Source organism: Peromyscus eremicus, chromosome 4 (assembly GCF_949786415.1).
Source record: "Peromyscus eremicus chromosome 4, PerEre_H2_v1, whole genome shotgun sequence".
Taxonomy (NCBI): domain Eukaryota; kingdom Metazoa; phylum Chordata; class Mammalia; order Rodentia; family Cricetidae; genus Peromyscus; species Peromyscus eremicus.
In genome coordinates this window covers 16,548,837-16,563,336 of record NC_081419.1, presented here as the reverse complement: position 1 = coordinate 16,563,336, position 14,500 = coordinate 16,548,837, and the positions used below count along the sequence as shown (strand labels likewise).

General features: G+C 42.6%; 1 protein-coding gene across 1 annotated transcript in view; it reads right to left on the bottom strand.

The window, feature by feature from the left end:
- LOC131907695 (vomeronasal secretory protein 2-like) overlaps positions 1-14,500 on the bottom strand; it is a 42,045-nt gene that overhangs the window by 697 nt on the left and 26,848 nt on the right. The window lies entirely within an intron of this gene.

The window sequence follows — 14,500 nt, the reverse complement described above, 5'->3', positions numbered from 1 at the left end:
CTTGATGCCTGTGCTTTACAATTTATCCTAAAGCTGGAAAAGCTTAGCTACATGTCAGGGGCCGTGATTATGTGTTCACTACGGGATATGTCAGTGTTTCACCTGTGTGAGCTTAGGAACAAAGGATATTGGATCCTCTGTTGTGTTGGTCATCAGAATGCCTGATGAAAGGACTGGTGGACCCCCAGCCCTCCCTGCACAGTGGAGTCCCCTTCCACACCTGTGGCCTGCATGAGGTTCTTAGGTCAGGCATAGACAGTTGTGAGCCAGTGTTTGTACAGCTGCACCAAATTTCTCTGACTAGAGACCCCATAACACTTAAGTTTACCCTCTACTTTTTCTGAAAATTGAAAGGCTACCAAGGTGACCCCAAGTCTAAGTCCCTTTGGGTAAAAAGGGCAGGAGGGATACAAGGTGGCCAGGGCCTCCCTGAATCCAGAGAACATGGCTGAGCTTCCCTGGCTGCCCTCTCTAATGACTCAGCCCAGCTCTCTCCCCAGCAGGAACTCTGCCTCCTTCCTCCCCATCCTGTGCTTCTTAGCCCTCAATGTCCTGTTCTGAGACACAGCTGGCCCAGACTCTGGATACAGGTGCTGGTCACACAATGGCATCTTTGTACCTCTGTGGACCCATGTTGCACAGCTCCACATATCTATAAACAATATGGAGTCAGGTTGGACAGCAACAATATCTATAAACAATATTAATGAGCACTCTCTTACAAGCTTTGGCTCTTGCTGAGGTTCTCATAAAACCTAGGCTCTGACCCTAGCATGCAAGGTGCTACTGAGCAGGAAGTCTGTCATCCCAAGGGCTGGAAAGGGTGGGTCCTGTGATCTTTAGAAGCAAAGAATAATGAGAAGGTTAAAGTACCCATATCTGTGGTGCCAAGGATTTTTTTTGGTTGTTGTCCTGCTGATTGAAATAAAAAAAGCTTATACTTCACTGCATGTGGATCACTGATTGAAGTATTTATGACAATGGTATATGGACTTTAAAAGATTGACCGATCATGAATCTCATGTGTAGTATGATATGAAGCCTCCCCACACCTCTTACCCACCTGTCATTCCTGTGTCCCTGTGAGCTGAGTTCTGCCACCTATGCTCATAGAGACCCAAAAGTTAAAGCGATGAAAGAATCCATCCAGAGCTGGTGAGGCAGAGTTTGAAGTCTACCTGGTGACTGAGAGAGGGCATCATGTGGAGTCCTCAGATGGCACATATCTCAGGAGTCAAAAAACAGGTGGCTGGGGACAACCCAGGGTTGACAATGTGGAGAGATGGTAGGGTAGGAGGGAGAGGATGCCCTGTCTGCAGTGTGCCATGGCCTAAGGCATTTAGGAGTGACCCCATTTCATTCTAGTGGTGGTTCTTACAGAGTTCTCCAACTCCACAGCTCCCGGGCTCACCACTTCTGGTCACATCCTTCACTGCCCTTGAATGTGAACCCCAATGTGGTCAACTTTTAGATGCTGCTAAGTCACAGGTGCCTCACTACAGGGTCCTGTGTCTGTGCATTCTACAAAATTTATAGATAGGGAGGTATTGATAGCTCAACCGATAGCATCAGGCAAGATGGAGTATTTGCTGGGACTGAGATTCATTGAAAAGAAGTGGAGAGCAGTCCTGAGATTGCTATCAGTAAATCCTGGAATACGGACTCCATAGTGGGGGCCACAGATTGTTTCTCCATAGACTTCAGTTGAGGCTGCACTTGGACCACCATGAATGCCTAGTTCCAGTATAAAGCCAATCTGAAGCATGAGTACTCAGTACAAGAAGTGAAAGATCCTTTCAGGTGCTGCTGCTGAACTCTGTTGGTTCTCTTCTTTTTTTAAAAAAGGCAGGTCCAGGCACACTGATTTATGGCTTACCACCTCCAGTACAGTACGTCTCTCTTCTGTGTTTCAAGTGACACACTCTGGTAAGGCCCAGATGTGTCCTGTGTTAGTACACTCAGTTACAGAGGCAGTTACTAATAGGATAAGAGGAGTCTGGTGTGGGGCTGCAGACCTTAATCCCAGTGCTTGGGAGGTGGAGACCAGTGGATCAGGAGTTCAGTGCAAACCTGAGATGCAAACTGAGATTCATGCCAGACTTACCTGCGTTAGACTGTGTCTCCAAAGAATTTTTAAGGAATAAAGAAAGAAAAAGGTCTGTTATTTAGTTCCTCCTTCACCTCTCTCTCTACCTCTCTCTCCCTCTCTCTCTCTCTGACACTGTCTCTGTCTCTGTCTGTCTGTCTGTCTCTCTGTCTGTCTGTCTCTGTCTGTCTGTCTGTCTGTCTGTCTGTCTGTCTCTCTCTCTCTCTCTCTCTCTCTCTCTCTGTGTGTGTGTGTGTGTGTGTGTGTGTGTGTGTGTGTGTGTGTGTGTTCCTTCATTCTCTCTCTCCCTCTCATTTCTCTCTGAGGAAAATCAAGCACACTAACTGTCCCACAGTGCTCATCTTCTAGGTGGCATTCTTTCCACATTCTCTGCATTTTTTTTATTTTACTGAAATATTTTCATTGTATATAGTGGTTTGAGTGACAGTCACCCTCATAGGCTCAGATATTTTGAATACTTGGACTCCAGTTTGTGGTTCTGTTTGGCTAGGTGTAAGAGGTGTGGCCCTGCTGATGGAAATATGTCACCGAGGGGCAGGATTTGTGATTTCAAATGCCACATGGCGTTTTGAGTTTGCTAGCTTTGCTTTCTGCCTGTGGAGTGAGATGTGAGCTCTCAGATTATTTTCTTGCTACCATGGCAGCCTACTGCCACACCTCTCTCATGATGGTGATGGCCTTATATGCCTCTAGAACTATAAGCCCCAAACAGACCCTTACTTCCATAAGTTGGCTTGGTCTTGGGGTTTTATCATTAAAGTAGAAAAAGAATTAAGACAGAATCTGGTGCCAGGGGTGGGGTATTGCTGTGACAGACCTGACCATGTGATTTGGGGAGGATTGTGGTGGCATTAGAACTTTGAGCTGGAAAAACGGTTGGCTGATCAGAGCTCAATGGCTCTTTAGTGATCAATGGGAAGGAAGGAATGCTGAGAGAAAGGCAGATGGTAGAGGATTGCCTTGTGAAGATAAAGAACCATGGAGTCTATCTCAGGCATTTGGTGATTTTTGAGTTAAGAATCCATGGTGTCTGGTGTCTTCAGCTGGAGGTGAAGAATACCTGTGATTAGCCAGAGACTGGAACCAATTCTTCACTTATACAATCAGTACTGGTTAACTGGAACTGAGAAATGAACAATGATTTAGATGAGACCAGAATTAGAGTCTTCTGGAAATATTCCCTCAGAATCAGCACACAGAAGATATGGTGCAGAGGGGAATAAGGCTGTATCTCATGATTTCATCTGAACTTGGTAAAATATAAGAGCTGCCAAAGTAGTGCTGGGATTTATATAAGTTTTGTTAGTTTTAGTCATTTCATTTTTCATGTGAGGGTATTGCCTGCATGTGTGTCTATGCACCAAGTGAGTGCTTGGTGCCGACAGACATCAGAAGAGAGCATCAGATCCCCTCAAAATGAAATTAGAAATGGTTTTGAACTACCATGTGGGTACTGGGAGTCAATCCCCAACCTTCTGCAAGATCATCAAATGCTCTTAACCACTGAATCATCTCTCCATTCCCCAAGGTGGTACTGGTTTTGAAGATACAAAGAGATCGTGGGGATAAGCTGAGGTTTTGCATTACGTGGCAGGGTTGGGGCCCTGAAGAGAGGCCATTGGTGAGGGTGTAGTGTCAGTAGCAATGGAGACCCCAGGACACTGGAGATACCATAACTATCTGTAATCACTGCAAAAGACAGCAGCAGATGTGAGATGAAGGCTGGCCTGTGTCTGTGAAATATGCTATTTGTTCTCTATCAGGCAGAGACAGGGAAGTGGAGTGAGGTGCCCATGCACTTTGGAGCCCAGAACTATAAGTACATCCTAGATATCAAGCACTTTTTATACTGTTGAAGTTTGGTTGTGCTTTGATTTGATTGTGATTGTACCCTGGTTCTTCCCTTTTGGAGCAAGAAGTATTTAACTTGGATTTTGTTTTTATTATTATTTTATAAGAGCCCACAGTTGAGAGACTTTGGACTTTGAAAGAGGCACTGGATTTTTAAAGAGAACTTGGATTTTTATAATTTTGGAGTTTTTGAAGACTGTGGGACTTTTAAAGTTGTTTAGGTTTTATATTGTAATAGTAATGTCAACCTGACATTTCAGGAACAAATGAGAAAGGGAAGACTGTGTTTTAATACTGATGTGATTTATGCATGAAGTTGATGAGTGGTCCACTCTGCTGGTTAGTTTTTATGTCAGCTTAACACAAACTTAGACTTCTCTGGGAAGAGGGAATCTCAATTGATGGGTTTCATCCTTCAGACTGGTATATAAGCAAGTCTGTGAGTTATGTTCTTGATTATTGAATGATGTGGGAGAACATAACTCATTGTGACAATACTGCCATTATGAAGTTGGTCCTGGGCAGTACAAGAAAGCATGCTGAGCAGGTCTTGAGGTGCAAGCCAATGAGGAGCATTCCTCACTTGATGAATTCTGCTTCAGTTCCTGCCTCCAGGTGCATGCCTTGAGTTCCTGTTTTGAGTTTCCTCTGTTATGGATTGTAACCTGGAAGTTTAAGACAAAATAAACCCCTTTCTCTCCCAACTTTGAATAGGTAAGTTTTTACCAAAGAAAGAGAAAACCAAACAAAACACTGATTCTCATGATGAACAATGAACAGTGTCATGATTTCCAACTGGCTAGTGAGGGTAAAAAAGGGAATCAAAGACACATATCTATAGGAAAAAATAAGACCCTATGTAGGGCTGGTATGACTGTCTCTGTGGAAAAATCCAATGAGTATAAAAGCAGAACCAGAACTGAAAAGTGACACTTCCAAGATCCCAGGCTGTGGCACTTTTTCTGCCATGATGGAACCAGCCAAGTATAAGAAATTGCAGCACAAAATGGTTTCCTCAGCTGATCTCCTGTAACCCTCTGTTAGTGTCTCTAGCTCTCCTTACACTGTATTATTCAGTGTTCATTATATTCACTATCACTGCTCAGTCTACTGTGTGCTCCTGTCTCCTGATTACTTAATTATATATTATTACAAGAGTGGAGTGTGCCATGAGGAAGCCCCAAATGAACAAGGTCAACTGCAATTATGGGCATGAGGGGTTGTAGAACTAATGGAAGAGTCGGAGTCAGCTGCACAAAGGGTCATTTAAACACATAATTGAAGGTAGTGAAGAGAATGAGACATGAATGAGGAAGTGAAAAAGAACTCCAGATGGGAGGAGCATTCAGTAAGGCTTGGAAGGGGCAAAGGGAACCTCACTATGCCAGGAATAGACAGGAGGGCAGGGAAGATGGAGCAGATGGCAGGGCAGGGAGATGGCCAGAGACCAGGTTTCAGAAAGGGTAGAGCAAACAGTAGTGATTTGTGGGCCACTGTGGCACCTCTGCTTTTACTATGAGTAAAATGGAGAATAGAGACAAGGGGAGGGTGTTGTCATTGCGTAGACATACCTCCTTGTCTTAGACAAAAAGAATAAGTGAATCAAAGATGCAATAAATGAAAAGATAGCAGGAGATGTAGAAGATTCAAAAGGCTGGAACATCTATCTTTCTGTGGCCTTCTCCAGCTTCCACTGCAGATTTCAGGTCCTTCTTCCCCTTCCTCAAGATCCCAATTTTTTTCCATGTGAGATGGGAGCTCTCTCTGGGGTGAGACCCTGTGGGTGCTGCCTTCTCCCCTTTAGATTCCCATTGCTCTGTCAGCTCTATGGCCACACGAACTGCTGCCCAGACATGGTCTCTGGCACTATCCTGCACATCTTGCGGGCTTCCTCTTGGACTTCAAAGAGCTCATGGCACCTTCTCAGCCAGGTGGCCTGCCTGGGTTCTCAGCTATGATTAGTGGCACCTAGAAGGGGCAAAGAGCACTAGGGACCTGGGAAGTGTTTCAGTTTGCATGGTCACTCTCCAGCCCCTATAGGAATTTTGGTGCCCCATGGACAGACTGTTACACTACATGTTGTTACATTCTCTGACAGGAAATGTGCCCCATGATGGCCAAGATTCATCCTTTTTTATCGCTTTTTATACTTCTCCCCAAAGTCTTTATTGATGAAGTTACATGCATGTAAAACACATTACATTAGCAAAAAAATTTCTGCTTCCAGAGAAATTATATTTTTGAAGTAGGAAAGGTAGAGCCCACATAATAGAGTTGTGTAAACATGACATGTTGACCCAGCTTTAAGGGGATAGCTGGTGAGGTCAGTCATTTCTCTGTGTTCCTGAGCAAATACTGAGTCCAATGCCAACCACATCCATACTCTGGGACCAGACACACATCTCTGATTACACCACAATAAGAGATACTGTGATCTGGAGCACCACCACTTGGTCAGCACATATGGACCCTAATAAACCAGCCACAAACACAGTGGCTCATAGATCCAGCTCTCCTCCACCCTGTCTCACATAGGAGCCCCTCTGTGAGGCAGCCTCCCGAGCTATGCTCTATGCTGGGGCTGCAATCCACAAGGAGCCTCACAGTTCCCTGAAGTCACTTTAGGGCTACCTACTAAAGTGCGTTACTCCTTACATTACACCCTGATCCAGGAAAGAACTCCAGTGAGTTTCCACAGCCTATTAACATGTCCGCTGGTTCCCAAGAGAAACCTCTTTGACATACATGAATCCTGTCCCTGAATCAAGGCTTGGGTGAAACCTTACCAGGACAAAGCCAGTTCCCCTCTGTCAGGAGCTGTTAAGAATGGGGTCTACCATACCACTGTCTCCATCCCATGTTCTATGTTCTCTCAACATAGAAGGTGGCAGGTGATCAGCTCCTGGTTGCTGAGTCATCTCCACAGAGCCTGCTCCATTACTAAGATTCTCAGATTACTCACAGGAATCCATTTCAAGAAGCACAAAGAGGGCTGTATAGAGTGCTTGTGTGGTTGTGTCTTATAGGGAAACGCTGAAAAGAAAGGAAGGAGACATGAGGGAAAACCCAATCTTTACTGTCACAAGGAGGGTTGAAGATGTCTATTCTCTTCAGACTTATATTTAACATAATTGTTTCATATACCCTCACCGATAGTGGGTTTGCAAGAAGAGAATGACATATGGTGATAGTGTGTGTGACTGCAAGACCCCAGTCTATATAGGGATAGGAGACTATGTTTTAGGAAATGAGACCTACAAGTAGGCCACCATAGTTCCTCTTGGATCTTCTATGATGTGGGAAGACTTAGGCCAGGAATAGGGAGGCCCCAGGTCAAACTTCCTGGAAAAGAGGCCAGCAAGGTGGGAGGAGTCAGGAGGGAATCATGTTTGCACGTGGTTTGGGACAAGTGTCACCTGAGCAGACATGTCTGCAGTAGGGCAGGAAGTCTCAGGTGGATCACACACAAAGGCTTCTGAGCAGGGGTTTCCACCCCCACAGCCCAGGGGAGCAGAGGACACACAGAATTCAATGCACAGGCAGAAGCTGAGTATGGGATACACACTGCAAAATTGAAGTGCTGAGTTTGACAGCTAAGGCAGCATGAGTGAGGTGTCTTAGGTTTTTTTTTTTGTTTTTGTTTTTTTTTTTTTTTTTTTTGTTTTTTTTTTGCTGTGACGAAACACCATGACCAAAACATAGTTAGGGAGGAAAAGGTTTATTTTTCTTACATGTAACTGGAGTATTCTTGTGTCCACCCAGCTCCTGTAGCCACTCAGGCCCAATTAAATACACAGAGACTTATATTACTTATAAACTGTATGGCCATGGCAGGCTTCTTGCTATCTGTTCTTACATCTTAAATTAACCCATTTCTATTCATCTATAAGTTGCCACGTAGCTTGTGGCTTATCGGTATCTTACATCATGCTTCTCCTCATGGCGACTGCCAGCATCTCCTGACTCAGCCTTCTATCACCCAGCATTCTCCTCTCTCCTTGTCCCACCTACACTATCCTTCCTGCTTGGCTACTGGCCAATCAGCATTTTATTTATCAATCAATTATAGCAACATATATTCACAGCATACAGGATACCCCACAGCACTTCCCCTTTTCTGTTTTTTCAAAAAGGAAGATTTTTAACTTTAACATAGTAAAACTACATATAACAAAACAATTATCAAACAAGAATTGCAGTTACAATATCTAGTCTATTTATAATATCTAGTCTATTTGTATTGGCAGAATTAAAGAAGATATCCTATCTATCCTATATTTGTGAGTCTAAGGTTTCATATCTAACTTATCTTTTATCATAACTAAGGAAATTATAACTATCTAGTCTTCAACTACATCAAAGACCTCAGAAGGATATAATATTACCTGAGGAATGGAGAAGGACACAAGCAACTTTCGGGAGTCTTGCAAGAGTAGACAAAAACAGCTGGCTGCCCAGACAGTCATCCAAAGTTCTTCCGTAAAGTTGGGGCATCTGTCTTTAGCCCACAGGCCTAGAGTCTCTCAGTCATTTCTCTCTGTGTCCTGTAGAATGTCTGGCAGTTTCCTCTGTGAAGCAGGAACCTGAAGGACCATTTTGCCAAGCAAAGTTCAGTGGTCACCTTCTTATGGGTCCTGCATGTCTAGTTGATCAAGCAGTCCAGGCAAGAACAGTTTCTTGCCCAAATAGCTATTTTTGTCAAGAAGATAAACTCCATATAGAGTGTCTTCGATACCCATCCTTCTCTCTGAAGTAAATCAGTGCTGCCAGGAGCAGACAGTTCTCACTGTCCCAAAAGTCTAAATTTTTAAAAATATTTTAAGTGCCATATTATGTGGGTCTTTGAAGTGTTTGAAGATTACGTACCTAACTGAATTATATCTATGTATACCTAGAAAACTTAACTAACATGACTATAAGTTTGACTATCATAGAAGACTAATTATTAATCTGTATTTATTAATTATCTATTACAATCTAAATGAGTTACATAAACATAATACCTTAAAAAAGAGTAAAATATATATACAGTGGAACAAAACCAACTCTAAATTTGTATCAATAAACTAAAATCTATACCAATGTAAAACATTTTAAACAAGTTGCTCTTTAAAAGTAGGTTCAATAATCTACCCTTTCATCCTATCATTATCTATACTGTCCCCTTTTCTTCTTTAGAAAGTGATTGCATTTATAATCAATGTGTTTTAAATACAAATGTTGTTTTTTTTCTGTCCCACACCAGAGGGCTCTTCTGATATGGGACAAAAGAATCTCTCAAACTTTTTTTTTTAGCAATATTCTTGGGTTTAGAGAAGGAGTGAGCCAATTCTTTCTCCAAAGCCAGCTTGGTATATTGGGAATTTGGATTCCCATCATCTGCTGGATGAGGGCGCTGTATTCTTATGGGAACATAAAGAAAATTTTAGGATTATGGAGTAATCTGTGAGGCTGTATTCTCTGAGCCAGTTGCCTTGAAACTGTTCTAGATGTTGAATCATCTGGGCCATGGTGTCATCAGACACCTTTCAGGGGGTCTTGGCTAGTCAAACCTGATGTATCTTAATCTGAAACAAATCCATAGCCTCTTGCTTTCTGTGGAAACAAAAGCAGAGCCTCCTTTCCAAAGCAACATATCTTTAGATTCAAATTTTGAAGTCAAGTTATCTTTAAAATATACATGTTGGCTTTTACAATCAAATGCCTTTCTGCAGTTAAAAATATCAAAGACAACACAATCCAGATTCTCTGTGTGATATCCATCTTTACATGGCTTATTTTTCATATTACTTTTAGTTTCTCTTTAAAGATTTTATTTTCTAAAACTTTCTGTTTGTTTAATATAACTGTCTATATTCCTTTTCTTTTCTCTTCCAAGCCTACGTACATTTTTACAGACATTGTAAACCATTTAGAGGTTTAACCCATTTGAATCTCTCTTATTGTGAATCCATTGCTTTAAAATACAGCATTTGTAAGACTGAAAGAGCCTAGCTGCTGGCTCCACCTACCTCAGCTTTCCAACATGGCGGTGGTACATTTACTGCCAGCTCTGGGAGTCAACAACTCTCAGAAGCAGTGGGTCTATGCTTCTATCAAAGCAGCGTGTAGCCCAGAAACCTCTTTTTTTTTTGTACTAGCAAAGGCTAAATCCACCATGCACCATGTTGCATGGCTTACAAAATCCCCTGTGTAACTTGGTAGGAATAGATCAAGCCCACATGGTAGAGTAGCTCAAGCCTGCATGTTGTGGCCTCTTGCTGCCTGCATGAGACATGTTTACAGCTCCATTTAGAATTGGTTATTAAGTATTTTGAAGTTTAAGGTGGAAACTCAAGCCATTGGGTGCCATTTATAACTGGAGTAGTCCTGTGTCCACCCAGCTCCTGTAGCCACTCAGGCCCAATTAAATACACAGAGACTTATATTACTTAAAAACTGTTTGGCTGTGGCAAGCTTCTTGCTATCTGTTCTTACATCTTAAATTAACCCATTTCTATTCATCTATAAGATGCCAAGTAGCTTGTGGCTTACCGGTATCTTACATCATGCTTCTCCTCATGGTGGCTGCCAGCATCTCCTGACTCAGCCTTCTATCACCCAGCATTCTCCTCTCTCCTTGTCCCACCTACACTATCCTTCCTGCTTGGCTACTGGCCAATCAGCATTTTATTTATCAATCAATCATAGCAACATACATTCACAGCATACAGGGCATCCCACAACACTTACATGTCAACATTGCTGTTCATCACTGAAGGAAGTCAGGACAGGAATTCAAACAGGGCAGGAACCTGGAGGTAAGATTTGATGCAGAGGCAATGGAGGGGAGCTGCTTACTGGCTTGCTTCCCATTGCTTGCTCAGCCTGCTTTCTTATAGAACCCAGGTGTAAGATGATTTGCTAAATGGTCTTATTAATAAAAACCTCAGAGTCAGATATTGGGGTGAAAAACTGAGAGATCAGAGGAGTAGGACAAGCCACAGCCAACCTCACCTCACCAATTCCTCAGCTTCTAAAGAGCCCTACTTCCTGTCTACCCACACCTATATGCCTTTCTGTTTGGCCATCTCACTTCCTCTCTCTGCCCAGCTACATCACTTCCTCTTTCTGTCCAGCTCTGTCACTTCCTGTCTGTCTGTACAGACCTCCATGGTTAGTGCTGGAATTAAAGACATGTGCTACCATTGCCTGACATATATGTTTGATATAGTGGCTGGCTTTTTCCTCCAATCCTCAGATAAGCTTTATTAGGGTGCACAATATATTGGAGGACACAATATATCACCACATTTCCCCTTTCTTGTCTAAAATTAAAAAATTATAACTAATATAAGAAAAACTATATACAATAAGTACAATAACTATATACAATATACACAAGTAATAAATACATCAATAATGTCTAGTCCATTTGCATTTGACAAATTCAGAGAAAATATTCCATTATCTATCCTATCTTGGAAAGTCCAAACAGCCATGTGAGTGAAACAGAGCCAGGCATGGTCATGATTCCTTGCAGAAAACTGATAGAGACTCAAACACAAAAACATGTACAGGCAGCTAGAAGAAGCCTTTTTTCTAGAATTAGTTAGTACTCTATATGACCATTAATATCATGACAAAGCCGGGCGGTGGTGGCGCACGCCTTTAATCCCAGCACTCGGGAGGCAGAGCCAGGCGGATCTCTGTGAGTTCGAGGCCAGCCTGGGCTACCAAGTGAGTTCAAGGAAAGGCGCAAAGCTACACAGAGAAACCCTGTCTCGAAAAACCAAAAAAAAAAAAAAAAATATCATGACAAAAGTTTAATATATATATATGTATAAATAAAATACAATAAAATTTGATATAAAATTCATACCTTAAGAAAAGTTTTAAAGAATCAAAATAGAACCAAAGAATTATGAGATTAGTGGCAATAGAATAGTCCCTTAATTTTGGTTTTCTTCTGTCCCATATCAGATGGCTCTTCTGACATGATACAGAGATTTTGCATTTTCTTTTAACAAGCATGCTTGGGTTTAGAGAAGGAGAGAGTTATTCTCCAACTCCAAAGCCAGCCTTAAATTTTTTTCTGGTTTTTTGAGACAGGGTTTCTCTGTGTAGTTTTGGTGCCTGTCCTGAATCTTGCTCTGTAGACCAGGCTGGTCTCAAACTCACAGAGATCCGCCTGTCTCCAGCTCCCAAGTGCTGGGATTAAAGGTGTGTACCACCACCACCTGGAAATAATGATTTCTATAAATGTGATGATATTTCTCACAAACATTTTGCCCCAATGCTTTAGTGTTTCTTAACTCCTTCATTTTCCTGGCATTGCTGAAATGTTGCCACTTGTTTCATTTTGATTAATTAAAATATTACATTACTTTCCCTTTAAATTTCCTCTCTCCAACCACTCCCATGCCTCCCTTACACTCTCTCAAGTTGATGATCTTATTTTCTTTGATTATTATGATTACACGTGTGTGTGTGTGTGTGTGTGTGTGTGTGTGTGTGTGTGTGTACATAAAGGTATAAATACAACTGCTGAGTCTGTTTGGTGTTGCTTTGTTGTATATTATTTTTGGAACTGATTGCTTTGTAATGGATAACATAATTGGGGATTCATCCCAAGGAGAGTCTAATTCTCTCTCTCTCTCAATTGTCATTAGTTGCCTGTAGTTCTCTGTCTAGATGTGGGACCCCTAAGAGATTACCCCTGTCTTAGTTAGGGTTTTCTATTGCTGTGAAAAGACACCATGATGATGGCAACTCTTATAAGCAAAACATTTCCTTGAGTTGTCTCACTTACAGTTTCAGAGGTTCAGGCCATTATCATCATGGTGGGAAGCATGGCAGCATGCAGGCAGACATGACGCTGGAGAAATAGCTGAGAGTCCTACATCTTGCAAGTAACAGGAAGCCAAATGACAATGGGCAGTATCCTGAGCATAGAGAACCTCAAAGCCTGCCCCCACAGGGACAAACTTCCTCCAACAAGGTCACATATCCTAATAGTGTCACTCCCTTTGGGGGCCATTCTCTTTCAAATCACCATTATCATGCCTATTGATATCATCATTGTTCAGGTATTGTTTTCTTACTCTGTTTTACAAAGGACTTTGACAGTTCTGTATTTTCTGTGGTCCTGCAGAGTGGGGTACTGTGTTCGCTAGGTTTGTAGGGTTCTGCCATCCAACATGTCCAACCACCTCAGTCTCCACCAGGCACTTGAAAGGGGTTGCTTTCTTTCAGGATGACCTACAATCCTCAGCAATAATCACATCCAGGTAGAGAGGGAAAAGGAAAGGACAATATGTGAGGGTGGGAGCTGAAGAGTTGCTGAGCTGGGAACAATCAACAGCCTCTCAGGGAAAGATGATACCATATGCTCATCCTCTGGAAATCTAAGTCCCATTGAGATGACAGTTTATGGGTCTTTGTCATTCAAGGTACAGAGCCACTTCTCCCTCATTGTGACAACTTGTCCCCATGAGGTAGTGTCCACATAGACTTCAAACACTGGACAAACAACATGGAGGGCAGAGAATAAAAACAAGTAGTAGGGGGCTGGAGAGATGGCTCAGTGGTTAAGAGCACTGGCTGCTCTTCCAGAGGTCCTGAGTTCAATTCCCAGCAACCACATGGTGGCTCACAACCACCTGTAATGAGATCTGGTGCCCTCTTCTGGCCTGCAGTCATACACGCTGTATACATAATAAATAAATAAATTTAAAAAAAAAAAACAAGTAGTAGGGCTCTAGCTGGTACCGTCTTGCTTGAGAGATGATGATGATTCATTTGTACTCTTCACTGGTGCCCTTTCTACAAGGTCACTCACTACTGGGTCCCTTAAATGATTCCCCAGAAGTCACCACTGGAGCAAGATCTCTATGGGGATCTGCATACACTTGAATCTGTGATAACACTCCCCTAGTCCTGCTGAACCCAGTAGCTTCCCAAATTCTGAAGCCATGTTGGGTAGTCCTACATCCTATAGGACTTCAAGATGCCATGGTCCTTGGGGTCTGGTACATCTTGGGTCCCATAGCTCCTCAATCTTGTCATAGAGCTTCTGGGAACTTACAGGAGACTTCAAAACACATGCTGAATTCAGAATGGCTGCTTAAGGCTTTACTTGGGTTTAGGGTGGAAGAGGGGAGTCCTAGCAGCAGTAGTCTGTCAGGTAGGGAGTATCCTGGATAAGATGGTTTCAAAAGGTGTGTCTCAGTGCTAGATGGTCCAGACAGAAAGTACTCCAGTAAAGCAATACTATGCATTCCTGGCAGACTTGGCTCAAAATTTAAAGCTCTGATAGGCAGCTGTGACAGGAAGAGGACAGAGGTCAAGGTCCCCTCCTTCTACTATGGGAATAGCAATCAGAATGTGGCTAACAGGAATCAGACAACAATCAGAGAACTTCCTTCCCACAGGTACTCTGAAGATGCTTCTGGGTACTCCTGGTCCTCAAGCACAGCCTGCCACCTTGACTGGGGAGGTCACTAAGCATTTTACTGGGTATGTTGGGTGGGAGATGAAGCTACAAGGAGATCATTACATGGA